Source organism: Ambystoma mexicanum, chromosome 1q, assembly GCF_040938575.1.
Source record: "Ambystoma mexicanum isolate Mex_15411 chromosome 1q, UKY_AmexF1_1, whole genome shotgun sequence".
In the NCBI taxonomy this organism is placed as follows: domain Eukaryota; kingdom Metazoa; phylum Chordata; class Amphibia; order Caudata; family Ambystomatidae; genus Ambystoma; species Ambystoma mexicanum.
In genome coordinates this window covers 161,933,996-161,955,262 of record NC_090922.1, presented here as the reverse complement: position 1 = coordinate 161,955,262, position 21,267 = coordinate 161,933,996, and the positions used below count along the sequence as shown (strand labels likewise).

The window sequence follows — 21,267 nt, the reverse complement described above, 5'->3', positions numbered from 1 at the left end:
AAAGAACCCGGTTGCATGTGCAAGTCTCCTTTCATAGATGGCTGTGTGGGCTCCACTGGTTGCTGGCAGCCGCCCTTTCTGTGCGATTCTACGCCAGGCCGAACCAGGGGTGTGGCTACAGGTAAATCCGTGATAATGGAATGGAGAAGGTTGCGTTGGAAGGTGCAGTGGAAGTGGGGGTTCTGGTTGTAGGCAGTTGAAGGTGGACTGAGAGTTGAAGGGATCGTCGTGGGCCCTTTCCCTGCATCACTGCTCCTTACTGAAGTATGGACAATAAAGAAAGTAACTAACCACTCCTGCCTCCTACGTGGCTACTTCAAAATCCAGTGCCAAGCACAACGCCCCAGTTGTGTGTCTTACAAGAGTGAGTGGGAGCCAGGGGTTGCCATAAATGGGCACAAACTCTGCCCGCCTTGGAGAGCTGGGGCTGTGATTGCCAGAGGGACATATGGCCGTGTGCATGAGTGGCATCTAGTAAGGACTTCAAATCCAAGGTATTGAGACTAGTCCATGTGCGAGGACTCGCCTCGGGTCCTCCTCACCGCATGTCCCCCCCACCCTGATTTCCAAGGGGGGGCTGCCCACCGTAGCCCGGTCTCACCCACCAGCCCTCTGCTTTCAAAGGGGGGCTTGTCTCCATGACCTCTAGACCCTTCCGCCACTGCCCCCCGCTCCACCCCCCCCGTTCCCGGGCCACCTCGCCTCCTTCACTTACACATGTGCATGGGGCATGCATTCCCTTGTGTGTGCTGAGTTGGCATGTGGCAACCCAGGGGGACGGGGACACCAAATCCACAACAGAGCGAAAGACCATGAAGAAGCCTGGAATAATTCACATCTGGTAGCAAGCACTCAATGGGTGGCTGACAACGTGTTCATATGGATTCAGGCTATTACCTGCATCCATACATTGTCCATCCTGTTCACAAGACCAACAGAAGAAGAGCCGTATGCCCACGCTGCCAGACTACTTTTGTTCAGGTCCGATGGCACAGCTCTACCAGGGTTTGGGAATGCCAGTGTTCATGATCTTGACCACAGAGAGCCCCTTCGTGGAGTAGTCTTTGCTCGGCCCAGCAGGTACCGCCAAGTCATCACCAGCATAGAAGAACCTTTGGTTCTTGAGAGGGTGTCCAGTCATCTGGTCGAAAAAAAACTGGTCGACTGCAATTTGGTCGACGCAATTTGGTCGAAAACCAAATGGTCGAATTTTTTATTTTATTTATATATTTATTTTTCGGGTTTTCGTTTTATAAAAAAAGGGGTTTTTAGAGAAAAAAAGGGGGTTGGGGGGGACCCCCCCCCCAAAAAAAAGGGGTTAAAAAAAACAAAAAAAAAATTCGACCATTTGGTTTTCGACCAAATTGGTTCGACCATTTGTCTGGTCGACCAATTTTTTTTGACCAAATGTCTGGTAACCCTTGAGAGCCCTGCCGTTGCTGACCCTGCTTGGATCTTGCAGAAAGAGGTGGCAGCGCTATCGCAACTATGACCGCCAGACAGTAACCAGCAGTGCCTGCAACACATGGTTATGATGTAACTAAAATATCCTATCGCGCTCATACACAAGTGTTTCAGAGCGCAACCAAGCAAAGGGAGGGGAACAGGTGAGAACAAAAAAAAATATGATCTTACTAGGCCCATTGACATTAAGCACACGCAAGTGCATGGAAAAGGGAAAGAAAGTGGGGAAAGTGCGTGGCAGGGGAGAGGCGGGAAGTGCGAGCAGAGGAGAGAACAGAATAAATAACAAGTGGAATAAATAAATAGATAAATAAATGCAGTGAAAAGGTAGTGCAGCCAGATAAGTGGTAAGTGCATGATTAGTCAGATAGGGTATATCTGATAAGTCCAGAAGATGCGAGGGGGACTGTATGGGTACAGATACAAAACCCAGTGCCAGGGGTGGCCCAGAGGCAGTGCAGCAGGGTGAGCAGGTACCTGGGCCCAAAGGACAGACGGTGACCAGGTGCATGGTGCCGAGAGAGCTAAACAGATCAGCAGGGGAGAAGAGGGGCAAAGGCAGAAGCGAAGAGGAAGGTTACCAAGAAACCAGATTGCACTGAACTGAAATGTGTCGACAAGCACATGCTTTACTATAGAGACATTGCTTGCATCGGCCACTGCACTGGCCCTGTAATGAGGACATGACTGCACCTATGCAAGGCACACCCGTTACCTAGCAGTAACACAAGCAGGCTAGAGAGGGTGAGTGCACCATTCACTATGATGACCTTTCTTGCAGCACCTGCAAGGAAATATTTAGGTCACAGCAAGTGACACTCCACAGGCCTGGCAGAGAACTGTAACCATTTGGGTAACACGCACGAGGCACTCGAAGACTTTTCCATTCATCTTGTACTGTGTTCACTCTTTTCCTGTAACATGTAAACACTAACGAGGATATTGTTTCAACATCTTAGTGTGAAGCTTCCTTTAGCTTTGGTGATATTATGATGCAATGGATTTGCATCAGCCCAGTTCCACTCCTGTGAGCTGGCCTTCACTGCCCAACGCAAGCTACAACTATGTGGGCAAGGGATAGGTTGGTTGGAGACCCACTCTGCCGTGATCTTATACCCTGAACCCATTGCCAAAAGAAATGTTCCTAAAAGAACTAGCATTAGTTCCTCGCCATATTGGAAAAGACAGGACTTTCGGACTGAACACCCTCCAGGAGAAACCCATTGCCATCTTCCATGTGGTCGACGGCTTGGATTTATTTATTTATACACTTGTAATGCACCAGAGCCCGCAGGAATCAGGGCACAAGACGAAAGAAAAAGAAGTCAGAAGCTTGACCATGGGCAAGTCCTGTCATACGGAATACCTTTTCTCAAAAGCACTTTGCTTTTTCTATTAAAAAGGAACATGTGAAATGGAGCAAAACACACAAATACTATGTGTGGTATTTGCTCCTTTGCACGCTCACAGTGGAAGCCAAGTTTCAGAGGGGAGTCGAGAACAGAATAGGAGACTGGGGGTTGGCGGGAAGGACTGGCACCATGAAGCATTTCCGACAGGGCCATGCGCAAGATAGGTCAATGCATCTCGATAGGCAGGGAGTGGGCATTGGTCCCAAAGGTGGTGAACTTGGAGCAGTGGAGCCAGGTCACAGCAAGCAGCAGGGAACGCCAGAGGGCCAGGAATGCTGGGATAGAACAGGCACGTGCTGCAGTTTCGAGAGCATTGCACACAGGAATACAGGGCTGGTGGCTGCGGTACCGATGCTACGGCAGGCGCCCTAATGTTGCAGCAGCCCTGAAACTGACACATCTGCATGCCATCTGCCAGCAGTGAAGGTCTATAGGGAGGGTCCATAGACAGTCATCTTCTCAGGTGGTTCTGATCATGTCCAACTAGTTCCCGAGCGAGTTTCGCAAGATCTCGGATTTCATCTTGCTGGTGCCTGGCCGTGCTGGTGTTCTGCCAACAACAGACTCTGGTGGCAATGAGCACTCTCTGCCACAACTCTCGTTGGTTGGGGGCATGGCACATTCCTGCCCCTCTTCAGTGCCAGTCATGGGATGACCACCCACGGAAAAAAGCGATATCGCCACGGACAGGTTCACGCTGCTTGTGCTCCCATGACAAGGCAAAGCTCTCAGGGTTCAGGGGACGGCAGGCGGACCCCCCCACACCCCAAGAGCTCGGTCTGATAGATGAGGCGACTCGCTCTCTTCGTGCACAGCTGGCAGGCTAGGACATGGCGGCACGTGGCTTTCCACAGCTGGCCAGTCTCTAGTTTGCCATTGCAATGGCGCATTTCTATGCCTCTTTTTGTCACTAATGTAGACCATGTTTGGCCTAATGTAGACACTCATGTCTTATGTCACTCAAATCTCAAGGTCATTTCCCATAAGAAGGGCTTGCCTTTCCTGCTAACAAACAGGGCCCAATCCATGTGCTCTACAAAACTCGACTCAAGAGTTCCCCCAAATCCTGATGGTAACCGGGATTTGGGGGTCACACAATGCCCACCGTCCCTCATGGTGTCATGCAGCCTGGCACAGCCCTCAGCTGCTCAGCGCCAGCACTTACCCACACACAGATACACACCCCGCCTGAAATGTACACCATGCCCACGAGTCCCTGGGTCTCAGTCCTTCCATGTGATGCTTCACAATGCACCATTCTAGACTCCTGGCCCAGGGTCCAGAGCATGGCTTTCCATGCAGTGTCCTCCATGGCAGTCGCTTGTTTGGCAGCTTGGGCGTCAGACTTACCAAAACAGATGTGTGGAACCTCGACAGGGGCATCTGTACTGCCACCCTGTGGTAGAGGCGTGGGTACAGGTGGACAGTACAGTACTGGAGGGCTGCACCTAAAAAGGACGTAAGAACGCTGCTCGGGGTGGTCGCCCTATACTGGCCCCTCCACGTGGGGCTTCCCCTTTTCATGAGAAAAAGAAGGGCCCAGTCCTCTGTTTTTGCCATTGTGGGCCTGGGAAAGTCTATTTAAAGCTGGGCACTCTAGCATAGCACCATGCTGCCAGGAGCAAGGCAATCTGGCAGACCAAGTGAAGGCCGGTGCCACTTAGAAGAAAAAACGACAGAAGTGCCGGTGTCTAAGCTCTACCCAATAATAGAGGTACATTCTCTGGTGACCGTTTGGCAGCTTGTGGTCCTGGCGACTCTGCTGTGATAAACATACATTTGAAATGTCCATGGATTGCGCCCTTTTGCAATAGGCCACGGCAATGCCCGGTCCTCCGGAATCCCAAAAGACAAACTTACACTGCAGGTAATGAAGGGGGCCACAGCGAGAGGCTCCCCACCCTATCTAGCCATTGCCGACTCCAATCAGATGCAGAGCACTGTAGCAGGCCCGGTCACTGCTGTGAAGGCCATGCGCCTACAGACCCCTCTCCTGGCTAGCAATGATTCACGCCCACCCACCGCCCAGGAAGACATCAGTCTGAAACTCCAACACCATCAAACATGCACGCAGTGGACTTGAAACAAAATGACTGTACCTCCGGATTCCCTCCTACCCTGGGGCAGCAAGAAGCCGACTGGACTATAGGGGGACGTTAAGAGTGCCAGCCGGCTGCCACACTCTGTGTGTACGCCGGATGGAACGCTGTAACTTCGAGCATGTTGGTTTATGGCCAACAGATTTAAGCATTAAGCGATAAGTGCTCCAGTAGGATTCTAACCGGTACAACTACACATACATACATACATACATAAAAAGCCTAGCTCTGCGACCATGCACCACCGTCAAGCTGCATCATCACACTGTGGCGTCCACACCACGAACCCGACCACAATCACTGTGCAATGGGCATGTGATGCAGGATATCTGCGTGTGTTTATTGCTTATTAGCTGCCTAACAAAACAAGGCTGCCCCTCTGCTCCAATTGCTTGAGTTACTAATGCCAAGTGGAAGGCTGCATCCCCCCGTGAATGGAGGCGAGGGAGAGTTGTAGGGGGTCCTTTCAACTCAAGAATCTGCTTGTGTTGATGGTAGCTTGTAAAGTAAGAGGACTACATTGTAATTGGTTATTTATAACGCGCTTAATACCCAGAGGTTTCTAAGCGCGGACCCGGGGATCCAACCTGTGGTGCTCCGCGTCGTCTTGCTTCAAAGGCGAGCGCGTTGCCCACAAGCTATCCTCCCGTTCCGCGGGTCAACTGTAGCAGGTGTTGAGCCAAGATGTGGCACGGAGCCTCTGTTCTGCATTACGCTTTTGACTGCAGCATCAGCCTTTATGCTCCAAGACTTGACTGCAGCTGGTCTAGCTGTGCTCTCTGCGGTGAGTTGAGTGGATTTCTGAGCTTGGGCCCTCCAGCTTCAAGGGCTTTGCCCCAATGTTCTTGGAGCTTCCCCTTCTGCCAATAGATGTTGTGCCTGGGCAGACTGACTGTCTGGAGAATGTTGTGATGTGTGTCCAACTTCAACAAAGGCCGGCTTGTGGCAGCGAGTGTCAAATGTAATCCCGACGGCACTGTTAGACAATTAAATGGCTTGAAGGTGGGATTCAGGTGTTCGTGGCTTGTGATGTCGGGGCACTCTGACAGCTTGGTTGTGCGCTTATCTGTGCATATCAACTCATGGCGATGAAGAGACTCATAATGTCCCGGGAGGATAGCTCAGCGGCAACTTGCTCGCCTTGCGGGTCCGCGCTTAGAAACCTCTGGGTAGTTAAGCGTGTTATAAATACGCAACTAAGACAAAATACAAATAAGCAACTAAAAAACAAACAATTCCTGTAACAGAGCCTCGATGCCCACGGGCTCTGTGAGCGCTTTAAAAATGCAAAAATAAAAAATAAATAAATAATTTGCATTGCACTATAGCAGGTGTATCATGACAAAGGCTCTCTAAGTAAACTTGGTGGTTGCTCTGTAAGAATGGTGGCTGGAGCCTTTGGGTGCATGGAAAGTTGAGGACCTTGACATTTCTATATTTCTAGAAAAGCTTGGGTGCCATTTTAGTTCAGTTTTAAAAAGTTAAAAATCCCGGTTTAATTGGACTCACTGAACATATTGTGCTGTGATGTTAAGGTGCAGACGCTTTTCAAGTCCCACCGGCTTTTTCACCAGCTGGTGGTTACACAATTTAAAAAATGAGCAACGAAAAAAACTATGCAGAGCTGGACATGTATGTTACACAGAAAAAGAGACTCTTGGCAGGACCGCACAAGCATGCACGGAATTCAGTCCCTGGTCCCTTTGTTTACAGGCCAAAGAGTTTGGGAAGATGACTTTTCCTAGGTTCTTTTCTCTCTGCCTAGGGATGGGATTGCCCCAAATGTTCTGGGCCGTGCCACCCAATAGCAGAATATCCATGTTGGTGCCAGTGTATGGGGGCGGGAGGAAGCTATCCATAATCGAAAGAGTTGGCATTAGCATAGCTTTAAGCTTCAATTTCCTGGTGAAGATGAGAGTGGGGGTCCTCAGTGTGCACTTGGATTCAGAGCTGCAGTGGGTGGATTACCTCTGCCAGTCAAGTAAAGGAATCTTTTGGCGGGCACATGAAACCCCTAGCTCAGGGGGTATGACTGTGGCTAGTCTTATTTGTGATAAAGGAAACACAGGGCCCACTTTGGGGCAATTCCCGAGACTACCATCCACTCGCTCAAACTTTTTAGTAACATACTAGCATTGGGTTATGAAAAGAGGGAAAGTCGTGGAGTAAAATACGCTGAAAAGTTGATGGTGGAAAAAGGCGCTCTCATCACTGCCCTTTTACCAACAGGGTGACAGCCTGATGGGTCGCGTATGTACAAACTATCCCCCTGAGGAGTGTTCAGTTCCTCTCAAGCTAGCAGCCATTTGGGAACCGCGCCGCTTGAACTTAGTGTGCAGCCTTTTCAGGTATGGTTCTGGGCTCTTCATTTACCAAACTCCACAGGCGTAGGGCCTTCATAATGGAGGTTCTTGCTGCTCGGTGTTCTGCACTAGGGTTTAGCTGGACGATGTAACCATAGACTGGGGGTTCTGCTCAGAGGATTGTGCCACTATAGGCCACAAATACACATTTGCCATCATTGAGCTTTTTGGACACATGATGCTCTCCTGCTATTAACTCGCGCTATCTCGGGAGGATAGCTCCAAGGCAACGTGCTCGCCTTGGAAGCAAGATGACACGGGCAACGCAGGTTCGATCCCCGGGTCCGTGCTTAGAAACCCCTGGGTATGAAGTGGGTTATAAACAACCTATCATCTCATATCCATCTTTCCCCCTAGCCCCCCCCACCCCCCAGCCCAGACTTCCCCCATCAAACCAAATTTGATCATGGTGCATATACATATTGGATAACATAACACGTACGATAGGCTGCCTGCATGCACGTAGGCTCGCTCACCCCTCTCTTTTCTATAGGGGCCAAAGCACTTAGCCTACCTGGGGTGAGGGGAGCCACTCTGAGCACCAGACAGAGAGACCAGCAGACTAATTGTAGACAGAGACAGACGGAAAGGAACAGAGTGGCAGTTTAGGGAAAAAAGGTCAGCGCTACCGAGCAACTGCGAACAAGGTCCGAGGTTCTGAAAGGGGAAGGCAAACGAGCAAATGGACTGGCTGAGAGAGGTACACAGCGACAGACCGACAGCCAGCCAATCAGAGGCAGATATGAATAGAGACGGAGAAGAGCCGAGGGAGAGGGGGCAGCGCGCGTGTGAGGCAGCGAGAGCACCATTCGCATCTGAACACAATGCGCTGGCGGTGGGGGAGGAGGTGGCGGGTTTTAGGCTGCGCGCAGGTAAATAAATCAGCTTTTATCTGCACAGCAGCGGCTCCGCCGCAGACGAAACAGGCTCCCAGCGGGTAATGTCGTACAATGCCAGCGAGTGGAAGGGGCATGACTCCACCGCGAGGCAGAGCGGCTCTGAAGTGCTGCCATGATTCACGGTGAAAGTCGGCGTGTCGGCGAGGCCCAGCGGCAGCCGGCAGCCACTTCCAAGGCAGGTGCGCCGACCTACATAGGCACCCGAGCTCGGGGAGCCCGCACGAGCATCTGTATGAGAGGCGCGCTGCCGCGGCGAAACGACCAACCCACCAGCCGTGCCTCTAATGAACGACAGAGGCCCCCGACCTCTACCCGTGCCCCCAGCGCTGCAGAAGACCCCTGGCGCCTGCCATCAACGGCGGGGCAGACCTCTAGGCGCCTGCCATCAATGGCGGAGCAGACATCTAGGCGCCTGCCACCAATGGCACAGCAAACCTAGCAGCTCCTGCTATCAATGCCGCAGCAGACCTCTGGCTCCTGCCATCAGTGGGGCAGCAGGCTTCTAGCTCCTGCCCTCAGTACCGCAGAAGATCTCTGGAACCTGCCATCAATGGCGGAGCAGACCTCTAGGCGCCTGCCATCAATGGCGCAGCAGACCTCTAGGCACCTGCCATCAATGGCACAGCAGACCCCTAGGCGCCTGCCATCAATAGCCGGAGCTGCTAGGTCTGCTGTGCCATCAATGCCGCAGTAGGCCTCTAGCTCCTGCCCTCAGTGCCGCAGAAGACCTCTGGAACCTGCCATCAATGGCGGAGCAGACCCCTAGACGCCTGCCATCAATGGCGGAGCAGACCTCTAGGCGCCTGCCATCAATGGCGCAGCAGACTGCTGGCTCCTGCCATCAATGGTGCAGCAGACCTCTAGCTCCTGCCATTAGTGGCGTAGAAGACCTCTGGCACCTGCCATCAATGGCACAGCAGACCTAGTAGCGCCTGCCCTCAGTGCCGCAGAAGATCTTTAACTCCTGCCCTCAGTGGTGCAGCAGCCCTCTGGCTCCTACCATCAGTGGCGCAACAGAAGTCTAGCTCCTGCCATCAATGGCGGAGCAGAACTCTAGCTCCTGCCCTCAGTGGTGCAGTAGACCTCTAGCTCCTGCCCTCAGTGGTGCAGCAGACCTCTAGCTCCTGCCCTCAGTGGTGCAGCAGACCTCTGGCGCCTGCCATCAATGGCGGAGCAGACATCTAGGTGCCTGCCACCAATGGCGAAGCAGACCTTGCAGCTCCTGCTATCAATGCCGCAGCAGACCTCTGGCTCCTGCCATCAATGGCGCAGCAGACCTCTAGGCACCTGCCATCAATGGCACAGCAGACCCCTAGGCGCCTGCCATCAATAGCCGGAGCTGCTAGGTCTGCTGTGCCATCAATGCCGCAGTAGGCCTCTAGCTCCTGCCCTCAGTGCCGCAGAAGACCTCTGGAACCTGCCATCAATGGCGGAGCAGACCCCTAGACGCCTGCCATCAATGGCGGAGCAGACCTCTAGGCGCCTGCCATCAATGGCGCAGCAGACTGCTGGCTCCTGCCATCATTGGCGCAGCAGACCACTGGCTCCTGCCATCAATGGTGCAGCAGACCTCTAGCTCCTGCCATTAGTGGCGTAGAAGACCTCTGGCACCTGCCATCAATGGCACAGCAGACCTAGTAGCGCCTGCCCTCAGTGCCGCAGAAGATCTTTAACTCCTGCCCTCAGTGGTGCAGCAGCCCTCTGGCTCCTACCATCAGTGGCGCAACAGAAGTCTAGCTTCTGCCATTAGTGGCACAGCAGACCTCCAGCTCCTGCCCTCAGTGGCGCAATAGACCTCTAGCTCCTGCCATCAATGGCGGAGCAGAACTCTAGCTCCTGCCCTCAGTGGTGCAGTAGACCTCTAGCTCCTGCCCTCAGTGGTGCAGCAGACCTCTAGCTCCTGCCCTCAGTGGTGCAGCAGACCTCTGGCGCCTGCCATCAATGGCGGAGCAGACATCTAGGTGCCTGCCACCAATGGCGAAGCAGACCTTGCAGCTCCTGCTATCAATGCCGCAGCAGACCTCTGGCTCCTGCCATCAATGGCGGAGCAGACCTCTAGGCGCCTGCCACCAATGGCAGAGCAGACCTAGCAGCTCCTGCTATCAATGCCGCAGAAGATCTCTGGAACCTGCCATCAATGGCGGAGCAGACCTCTAGGCGCCTGCCATCAATGGCGGAGCAGACCTCTAGGCACCTGCCATCAATGGCACAGCAGACCCCTAGGCGCCTGCCATCAATAGCAGGAACTGCTAGGTCTGCTGTGCCATCAATGCCGCAGTAGGCCTCTAGCTCCTGCCCTAAGTGCCGCAGAAGACCTCTGGCACCTGCCATCAATGGCGGAGCAGACCTCTAGGCGCCTGCCACCAATGGCAGAGCAGACCTAGCAGCTCCTGCTATCAATGCCGCAGTAGACCTCTAGCTCCTGTCATCAGTGCCGCAGAAGATCTCTGGAACCTGCCATCAATGGCGGAGCAGACCTCTAGGCGCCAGCCATCAATGGCGGAGCAGACCTCTAGGCGCCTGCCATCAATGGCGGAGCAGACCTCTAGGCACCTGCCATCAATGGCACAGCAGACCCCTAGGCGCCTGCCATCAATAGCAGGAGCTGCTAGGACTGCTGTGCCATCAATGCCGCAGTAGGCCTCTAGCTCCTGCCCTCAGTGCCGCAGAAGACCTCTGGCGCCTGCCATCAATGGCGGAGCTGACTTCTAGGCGCCTGCCACCAATGGCACAGTAGACTTCTAGATCCTGCCATCAATGGCGCAGCAGACTGCTGGCTCCTGTCATCATTGGCGCAGCAGACCACTGGCTCCTGCCATCAATGGTGCAGCAGACCTCTAGCTCCTGCCATTAGTGGCGCAGAAGACCCCTGGCACCTGCCATCAATGGCACAGCAGACCTAGTAGCGCCTGCCCTCAGTGCCGCAGAAGATCTTTAACTCCTGCCCTCAGTGGTGCAGCAGCCCTCTGGCTCCTGCCATCAGTGGCGCAACAGACGTCTAGCTCCTGCCATCAATGGTGCAGCAGACCTCTAGCTCCTACCATTAGTGGCGCAGAAGACCGCTGGCGCCTGTCATCAATGGCACAGCAGACCCCTAGGCCCCTGTCATTAATGGCACAGCAGACCTAGTGGCGCCTGCCCTCAGTGCTGCAGAAGATCTTTAGCTCCTGCCCTCAGTGGTGCAGCAGACCTCCAGCTTCTGCCATTAGTGGTGCAACAGCCCTCAGGCTCCTGCCATCAGTGGCGCAACAGACCTCTAGCTTCTGCCATTAGAGGTGCAGAAGCCCTCTGGCTTCTGCCATTAGTGGTGAAGCAGAGCTCTGGCTCCTGCCATCAATGGCGCAGCAGAGCTCTGGCTCCTGCCATCAATGGAGCAGCAGAGCTCTGGCTCCTGCAATTGGAGCAGACCTCTAGGCGCCTGCCACCAATGGCACAGCAGACCTAGTAGCGCCTGCTATCAATGCCACAGTAGACCTTTAGCTCCTGCCCTCAGTGGCGCAGCAGACCTCTAGCTCCTGCCCTCAGTGGCGCAGCAGACCTCTAGCTCCTGCTATCAATGCGCAGCAGACCTCTAGCTCCTGCCATCAGTGGCGCAGCAGACCCCTAGCTCCTGCCATTAGTGGTGAAGCAGACCCCTAGCTCCTGCCATTAGTGGTGCAGCAGACCCCTAGCTCCTGCCATTAGTGGCGCAGCAGAATTCTAGCTCCTGCCATTAGTGGCGCAGCAGACCTCTAGCTCCTGCCATTAGTGGTGCAGCAGACCCCTAGATCCTGCCATTAGTGGCACAGCAGACCTCTAGCTCCTGCCATTAGTGGTGCAGCAGATCCCTAGCTCCTGCCATTAGTGGTGCAACAGACCTCTAGCTCCTGCCATTATTGGTGCAGCAGACCCCTAGCTCCTGCCATTAGTGGCGCAGCAGACCTCTAGCTCCTGCCATTAGTGGTGCAGCAGACCTCTAGCTCCTGCCATTAGTGGCGCAGCAGACCTCTGGCTCCTGTCCTCGCCTCCCTACAAAGGCCCCTGCCTGCAGAGTCGGGTGCTGTCCTCCCGTTCGACAAGAACGGGTGCAGCACGTGCATCCTTGAGGAGGGATGGGAATGAGGGGGAGGCAGAGGAGTGGTGCGGGCTCAGCATTTCCAACAGATGAAGTGAAACAGGCCCAGTCGGAAGTGCTGGAACTGGAAACCGTTATTCTAGTATCTCGCCACTGTAGTGATACTAGGCCCAAGTGGTGTGGGCTGTCGCAAGGGCCAGTCCAGTGGGCGTAGTCATGGCAGGCAACTGATGAGGTGTCTTGAGGTGGATATCCATTTTCAAGCACCCCGACCACACAAAAGAAAATTGCCACTGGAATGCCTAAATTGTGGTGAAAATGTGTTCTCTTGGCTGATCTGTGTGCGCTGCGGCAGTGCTGCTTCTCCGTTTGTTGGTGCCATCGCTCCTTTATTAAGCCCAGCTGTATTCGCTCCCTCTGTGCTGGATACAGCAGTTACCCCTCTCATATTAAGCACAGCAGTACTCCTTCTCAGGCATTTTCAAGAGAGGAGTTTGCCTGCTTTTTGTTGTTGATTTGGTGTAACATTGATACCTCGCTCTTCTTGACTGGGGCCAGTTTTATTGTTCTCCCTCACACACTAATTAGCGTCTTTGTTCATTGCATCAGCGCAGCAGCACAGTCTTGATACACCACTGACATAAGTCTCCATGCACTACTAGGGCCTGCTAGAGCCCCTCTCAAGTCCAGGACGCATAGTGTGTTTGTTTTTCAAACAGAAGTGCTAATGCTCCAATGACTGCGGCCAATCAACTTCTGGGGCACCAGTGCTCCAGGGATGAATATCGGTTTCTAAATCATCAGCCAGCCTCACGCCACTGGAACACAAGTCAATTATAAACCTCCTTGTCCACTTTTGGTAACGTGGAAACGTGGACGAACAGCAGGCTTATCTCCGCAAGGTCGTGGATCGTTGGTTAGTTGCAACACAGAGAAAATACAATTATTACCCAGTAATAAAAGGGACTGTCCAGTCAAGGTTGTATAAACATATGAAAAAGCAGAAAGATTATGTCCAGAGAAAAATATGTTTGAAATAATTTATCAAAATGTATTTAAAGTGATACCAACAATTTGATGAATAGTGAATAAATCAAAAATAATTAAACACTGATCACTTTAATACAGCAAAACAACAGTAACTATATGCCTAAAATCGGCTAAAACATCGTCATACATACTTGCCATTCATAGTGCTCTCATTCAAACACAACTCATCATACCGTGACATACATCCAAAATACTAAAAGACAAGGGAATAATGCTAAAAACCTATGGGGAAAAGGAATTCATGACTAATCCCCATAATAACAGACATTATTGTTATGTTCGCAATCAATAGAATTAATTCACAGACAATCTATTGTCAGGGTGGATTGGAAGAAAAAGTGCAAAAGATCGCATCCCTGTAGGGTTTATCTCTCAACTGGTTTCGACGTGTAGTGGTAGTAAACACAACGTCTTCCTCAGGAGGTAGATGTTACCATTCTGTAAAAGAACACACAAAAAATGGCTATAAACTACTTAGTATCTTTTCAGAGACATTGTGATTCTTTTACCTACAGCGCCCCTCTGGCTCCTTTGGACATTGTGTGACTTTATACCGTACCTAAGCTGCACTACAACTCCCAGAATCCACTTGGCGCTTAGCGGGCAGCTTTTCATTTACTCATGTTGACCTTCTGCTCTTGTGTTCATTTTTTGGTCATACCTTCTAGTCAGCTGCGGCAGCATTGATTACTTTATTTAGTTACTATCCACTAAGCTGCACTACCAGTCCCAGAATACACTTGGGGCTTAGCTGGCATCTTTGTATTGAGTCATTTTTATTGAGTCATGTTGCCCTTCTGCTCCTGTGTTTACTTCTCAGTGATATTGTTCGGTCAGCTGTGGCAGCACTCACTATTTTAGCAGGTCACTTTTCGGGCGGTTACATGTGTGCCTGGTCCCATGATTTAGTCCTCGATTTTTTTCAGCATTCACAGTCATGCGCAGTCAGACATCACTCCCAACTCAAATAGACCTCGGTTGTCTATTGGCTGCAGCCAGCCCTTTTGTGTAGGTTACCTACACGCATGCATAGCGTTTCGATTTGAAATCTATTTCGGGACGGAGAGATTGCCATCTTTACTCTTACTGCGCCCGCCATTCAACAAATACGGCAACTGTGTGAGGCAGGTAAGCGTGCGGCAAGATTTTCTACTTTGAATATTTTAGCCACATACTTTGTTACCACTTTTTCAAACGTGCCGAACCCCGGACGGTTGTCATCTGCCGCCGAGTTCACTTTTAACACAGCAATTATACGAACAGTTTCAATTGATTGATGTGCACGCCGTTCATGAACTTTTGAACTGTTATATAATTCTTGGCCCCCCCACCCCTCCGAGTGGTGCGGACGCCCGCTGCGGACTCGCTCCGACTTGTTGCATCTTATATTTACTTATTGCATAGGCTGCTTATATACTAGGCACTTGTGGGTAATCTCCTGCCACTCAGTATTCTAACGGTGTCCCTTTGCCGTTGGTTACAGTGATTTGCAAACAGCGTTCATCTTTTGGGCTAAGCCGTGCAGCTTCTCCATTTTCCAACAAATGCAGCTTTGGACTTCCCTAAATTCTATAGGGCGCCCTCCAGGTAAGCTACCATTTCCGCTTCAGTTTTAGGCATTCCATTTAGAGCCCAGGTCTGGTCTCACCTCATCCAGTGTACTTCGGTCCTGTTTCAGGTCAGGATTTTGTCTTGATATTTCCAATGTGACTGGCCGCACTACACTGTAATGGTCGTTACAGCAACTTGGCATTCACCAGGTTGCTTCAGAACAAGTCTTGTCGCAGATTAAACATGGTTCTGAAGGTTCTTTGCCACTCTGCACGGTTTTCTCTTGGGAGTCACTTACCCTTTTTGCTCTGGTATACACAGCTGTTAGATTGGGATCTTTTTATGCGCATTTGCACTATGGTATATATGATCCCCAATTGTTTTTTCAAATAAAATTCGAGCTGCTTTCAGCAGTCTCTTTCTTTAAATTGTATTTTGCAGGCAGTCGGCAAAAGACTAGGATTTTTCATCTAAGTAGTTTATAGCCATTTTTCGTGTGTTCTTTTACAGAATGTTAACATCTACCTCCTAAGGAAGACGTTGTGTTTACTACCACTACACGTCGAAACCGGTCGAGAGATAAACCCTACAGGGATGCAATCTTTTGCACTTTTTCTTCCAATCCACCCTGACAATAGATTGTCTGTGAATTAATTCTATTGATTGCGAACATAACAATAATGTCTGTTATTTTGGGGATTACTCATGAATTCCTTTTCCCCATAGGTTTTTAGCATTATTCCCTTGTCTTTTAGTATTTTGGATGTATGTCACGGTATGATGAGTTGTGTTTGAATGAGAGCACTATGAATGGCAAGTATGTATGACGATGTTTTAGCCGATTTTAGGCATATAGTTACTGTTGTTTTGCTGTATTAAAGTGATCAGTGTTTAATTATTTGTGATTTATTCACCATTTTTCATATTGTTGGTATCACTTTAAATACATTTTGATAAATTATTTCAAACATATTTTTCTCTTGACATAATCTTTCTGCTTTTTCATGTCATTATAATACTCTGGTCCAGAGGGTAGAGTTTCCCTGCACCTTTCAGTTTTTTGTATAAACATATATACTTTATTATTATTACAACAGACAGTTCTAGCACACTACACAATACAACCTACACTGTAAAGGAACACAGAGGACAGACAGTTTCACAAAGGAAAGGTAAGCACTCTGTATACTGACAGGAGGTTTTTCACTAAAGCAATCAGTCGTACCTTTGTTATTTGTTTTCACCACTGAGGGAGCAAGTGGTTGTAAATGTCACTAGGGGCATTTGGAGAAGGACCAGGGGGACAGAACCACAATGTACCTGGTGCGTGAGATTGTTTTGGTGCTCAACAGCGTCCAGTAGGTTCCAAGACACTTTGGAGCTCCTGCGACAGAGTTCAAGATGGGAGACAGCTGTGGGTATCAGGCGACAGGCAATTCGGCAAGCAAGACTGGACGGACGGCTTCAGTGTGGCCTACACGGTGGCTCGGGGTCAAGAATTGTTGTCTCTGTGCTAGTTGGCAGATCTAGAACGCTGGCCGAGGTGTCTCGGACAGCTTTAGTGACTGCACCGTGACAAGTCAGTGGTGCAGCCGGTCATGGTTTGAGGGCTCGTCTGCCTCATAAATGCCCTTAACAGATGGACGCTGGTTGATGCTTGTGTGGCACTCCTCCAAGCTTCTTCGCAGGGCTCGTGGCATCCTTTTAAGGCAGACGGCCCAAAGCTGAGGAGAGTGATTGCAGGCAACAGCCTTGTCCTTTGTTCAGAGACTCTCTGGCACTTCCCACCTATGACGTTTACTGGCAGAACCAGCAGGGCACGCTGTGTGCTGGCTCGGTACTGGTTCTGGAGCTGATGGATGGGTCCTCTGAGTCCGGTATCTCCCTCTGTTCCCTGGGAGATGTTTAGCAGAGGGATCTTGCTTCCCTCTTGGAAATCCTGGCCTTCCTTCACTGGGGGAAGATGCAAGGTAGACTGCATCTGCATCTTCAGCCAGGGTCCAATGCAGAGTTCTTCTTTCCTGCTTCTGGCACAGCCTTCAGATGATCTGCTAAGTGAGGGGTTCAGCCCTCTTTTAAAGCCAAATGGGCCCCAGTGATTAGTGCAGGCTAAGCCTACCTTAATGAACCAATCCTGGGTCCTCGCCAACAATCTTCTGTTATGCGTGAGTTCAGGACCAGAGTGCTTTGCAACAGGAAAGGTGAGGGGTGACAACATATTCTCCTAAGTCCCACCCATCTTTCTGTCTGTTGTAGATCAAAGCGTCTCTCTGGTGTGGCTCTTCATCAAAGCGCAGGTCTCCCTCAAATCGTATACTTCGTCCCTCTGAAAAGGAGTTTGCCTACTGTAAACAGTTGTCACAGACATGACATTCACTGCCCTCCTTACATCATACAGAGGGATGGGAGCTGGCTTCGAGTTGACACATTGCATACCAAAGGGCTGTTAACCGGCTTTCCTGTTGTCTGTCCGGCAACCAAGTCCCTTCCAGGCTTGCCTCAATCATCTCTCATTATTATGCACTGCCACCAACTGAACTAAACAATAGGAAAGCCGATCCACGGAGCCTTTGATATTTTAATTAGGCCAGAGGAAGGTGTGCCCTCCCCCTTTTTGAGATGCTTTTGATCTACCCGTGGCTGTCGCATTTCAGTTGAACATGACAGGGGAGGATGGCACCTGTAGGCTATGTTCTCCTGGAGTACATGTGACTGTGCATTTCGTGCGGTGGGCAGGGAAAATGTGTGCGGAATGGCCTTACACATTTTCGGAGGCTGATCTCCCACCATTCATTTTAATTTTCAAAAAAATCAAAGAGCCCAGGCAGCGCACACTCCCCGTGCGGATGGTTGACTTCCTCACAATGCTATTGTGCTACTTCTCTGTTGGGGACAGCATTGCTACTCTGTTTGGTATAGCAGTGTTCTCTCTCCTGCTCTTTCTGGTGTCTCACTATGTTCGGTGCAGCACTTCTATGCCACCTGTACATTTCACAGTGTCTTTCTTGGCGGCCTTGTGGCGGACATGTGGTTTTGCGCAAAATAGCCTAGCAATGTTCGCTGGAGCTCCATTACGAACGGTTTCGGCTCTAGGACACCTGTGACAATTCACATACTCATGTCACTTCTCCCTTCTCACTAGGTCCACTTGGGTGACTCTCTTCCCAATGATAAGAAGCATCTTGCTTGTGGCAGTTCTTGGGAAGAGAGTCACCCAAGTGGACATAGTGAGAAGGGAAGAGAACCAAGGGTCTGGGGCCCGAACAGAGGAGAAGCCAATATTGATACAAGTCATCTTCCTCGTGGCAGTGCTTGGCACAGGAGTGAGCCAAGTGTGTCTGCAGAAAGAAGAATAGAAATCGGGGTCTGGGACCCAAACCAAAGTAACCGATATCCGCACATAAGTCATCCGCCTTCATGGCAGTACTTGGCAGGAGAGTGAACCAAGTGACAAGAAAGGGGGAGCGAACAAGTGCACAGTGAATATTGGAGAGGGGAACCCTACAACAGTGGCAAAGAAAAGATCACCGATGGACTAAGCAGAGCCTGTGACAGTTGTAGAAGTTACCCAAGAAAACAGGGGAGTCATTCCCCCTGAATTCAACTGGAACTTTGTTGAAACTAATACCCACCAGGGGAAGAGAGTCAATCACCCAGGGCACATTTGGAGCTTGGTTGATACTAACATCCAGGGAAAGGGTGTCATTCACCCTGGATATACTTAGAATTTTGAGGACACCATTGTCCAGGGGAAGGGAGTCATTCCCCCAGGAACCAGCTTGAATATTCCCAGAGAAGCCAGGGAAAGGGAGTCATTCCTCCTGCCCACTTCTGGAAATGTGCGTAAATGAAGACCAAGGGAAGGGAGTCATTCCCCCTGGAGAGAGAACTTTAGTTTTTATTAGGACTCTTTAGGTTTAGTCTATGGGACAGGTGTAGGTTTTTGACTCAGGGTGGTGGCTCTTTCAGTTTACGGATATTCTGACAGATCATTTAGTTTTTAGACTGAGGCAGGGAAACCCTCTTAGAGCGAGGGATAGCTAGGTTTTTTAAATTCAATAAAAGTCTTTGCCAATCACTATGACACCTCCTGGTCAGTTGCCTTCTTCTGCAGCCTTACACTCCACACATAAATGAGACGTACCTGCAGACAGCTCCTCTAAAGATCTCTAGCCCCAGAGAAGCCTCTTTCCCACCCGTGGTTGTTCGTCTACGCAGTAGTCATCCCCGGACTACGAGAGCCTGATAGATTCACCAATAGTGGCGACTGGTCTCCTGCAGCACACCGGTCCTTTGTGGGCGTGGGAAGGATGAAGGCCTTGGACCATCTCTGAAGGCCTTTATGAAGTGTGTCTTTATGACAGCCGTAGACAAGATGATTCAACAAAAAGGTCAGTATGTTGAGGGTTCTCCAATAGTAAGGGAAGGCTGTGCGGTGACTGTGCACATCTGGCTTTTGCAACCAATCAGCAGAGCTGGGCAGCTGGGCTGCATCTCAAGGCGCACAGAGAGAATGCCACATATGCTAAGGACAAAAAGAAGGACCTAGTAGTACACTGGGAACCAGTCCAGGCCCTGGCAGCCCGAGGAGAGACATGAACCCCATCAGCACCCTTAACACAGAGGTAGGCAGCCATTGGCTACAGAGATGTTTTGGAATAAAAGTCCCATCATCCCTAGCCAGCACAGTCAATGGCGAGGGATCATGGGAGTCGTAGCCCAAAACATCTTAAGGGCTTCAAGTTGCAGACCCCTGACGTGCAAGAAACAAGGTTCAAAATTGAGGGGAGCTTGGAGTTATTTAGCTCCTGCTTGTGGCATAGGGGAGCTGGGGTAGCTTGACAGCAACAGCTCCCAGGTGCTACTTTTGGCTCCCCGGACCAACTGATACCGAACAAATGCACCGAATGTGGCTTTAACTCTGTGCGTTTGTGGCAATCTATAAGTAAGCATTAGGACACATGTAAACACCATTTAAAGCACAAAGGGGCATAAACAATGGAAAAAGTGATATGTTTGCATCGTGTGTGTAAGTTAGATTTGCTGAACGCTGTGTACTAGCTCCTGGTTGTCCAGTGGTAGCTCCTGGTGACTGGTTACTGCTTGATACCCAAGAGCTGCTTTTAGCTCCTGCTTATCCAATCTTACTTTCGATCCTTAAAGAAAGGTTATGTAAACAGTTTTTCTGTGCACCCTAAAGGTTGGACTGAGGGGGAGATGTGTGTGGGGGCTCAGAGGGACGATTTTTGAACTCCGCTTGGTCCTACAACGAAACAAGTGAAATCTTTTTAATTAACTGCACTGTTGGGGATTCAAGCAATAACATAGTTTTGGCACCAAACACTCTAATCACTCTTGCACAATGTTCCTGTGTGGTTTATATTTTTCCTCAGTTTAGTTTCTTTATACCGCGCGCCGAACCCTGGGGTAACTGGGTGCCGGAGACACTTAGAGGTGGTTACAGCATAGTAAATACATAAAAGCAGAGTATAGACATACACGCTAATGACAATAAGTTCAAATGATCGGGATACATGGTGGTCGATAGGCAGACATAGGATAAGAGTACGTTAGTTAGCGTGTCGGACCGAGGTGGAGTTGTTGTTGGAGAGTCAGGCCTTCACTTTTGCGCTGAAGGTCCAAAAGGAGGGTTCTGCTCTAAATTTCAGTGGTATGGCATTCCATTGTTTGGCGGCTAGGACCGGGAAGCTGGATCCGCCTGCTTTTTTTGTGAGAATTTGGGGATGGAAAGACAGTGAGAGTACAACGTTCTGGTGGGTCTGGTTGAGGTGTTTGTTGATGAGATAGGCATTTGTGGACAATAACAAGAGAACTAAGGGTGATCCTGTCTCATAACGGGAGCCAGTGGGAATCATGTCTGAAGCTGGAGATGTGTGAGTGCCGTGGGATGCTCAGAGCTGCTCTGAGGGCATTATTCTGCAGGACCAGCAATGTGCTCAGGTTACGTTCTGAGGTGCCAAGAAAGAGGGTATTACAGTAGTACATTTTTGACAGCACTAGTGCTCAACTAGTGTAATACAGCTGGATGGTGAGAGGAAGGGTTTACAAGCATTGATGAGCTTATTATCCTTGCCCGATTTGCTCCCGTTTCACCGATGAACTCTAAGCTTAGGATTCCAGATACGCTCCCTAAGGGACCTGAGAACACACCTACCATTGACCTCCAAGTAAAATCCAGAGCAGTCTTGTCGCATCTTTAGGCTTGGAGTCATAAGTGTCGCTTTAGAGACAACTGGTGAAGCAAACACGATTGGTATGGATAGTAGTGGATGACAAATGTGCACCGATACATCTCCGCCATAGTGATGGGTCATGAATTCCTTTGCTTGAACCTTTCTGGCATTGTGATTGGCT

The 21,267-nt window shown here is 50.5% G+C and overlaps 1 protein-coding gene and 1 long non-coding RNA gene across 3 annotated transcripts in view; one reads left to right on the top strand and one right to left on the bottom strand.

The window, feature by feature from the left end:
• Positions 1-21,267, bottom strand: part of GSE1 (Gse1 coiled-coil protein) — a 1,546,392-nt gene that overhangs the window by 550,901 nt on the left and 974,224 nt on the right. The gene's annotated exons all lie outside the window — the stretch shown is intronic.
• LOC138521109 (uncharacterized) lies at positions 14,360-15,693 on the top strand. The gene is made up of 3 exons (XR_011282942.1): positions 14,360-14,469; positions 14,825-14,928; positions 15,403-15,693. It is a non-coding gene; the product is annotated as an uncharacterized lncRNA (long non-coding RNA).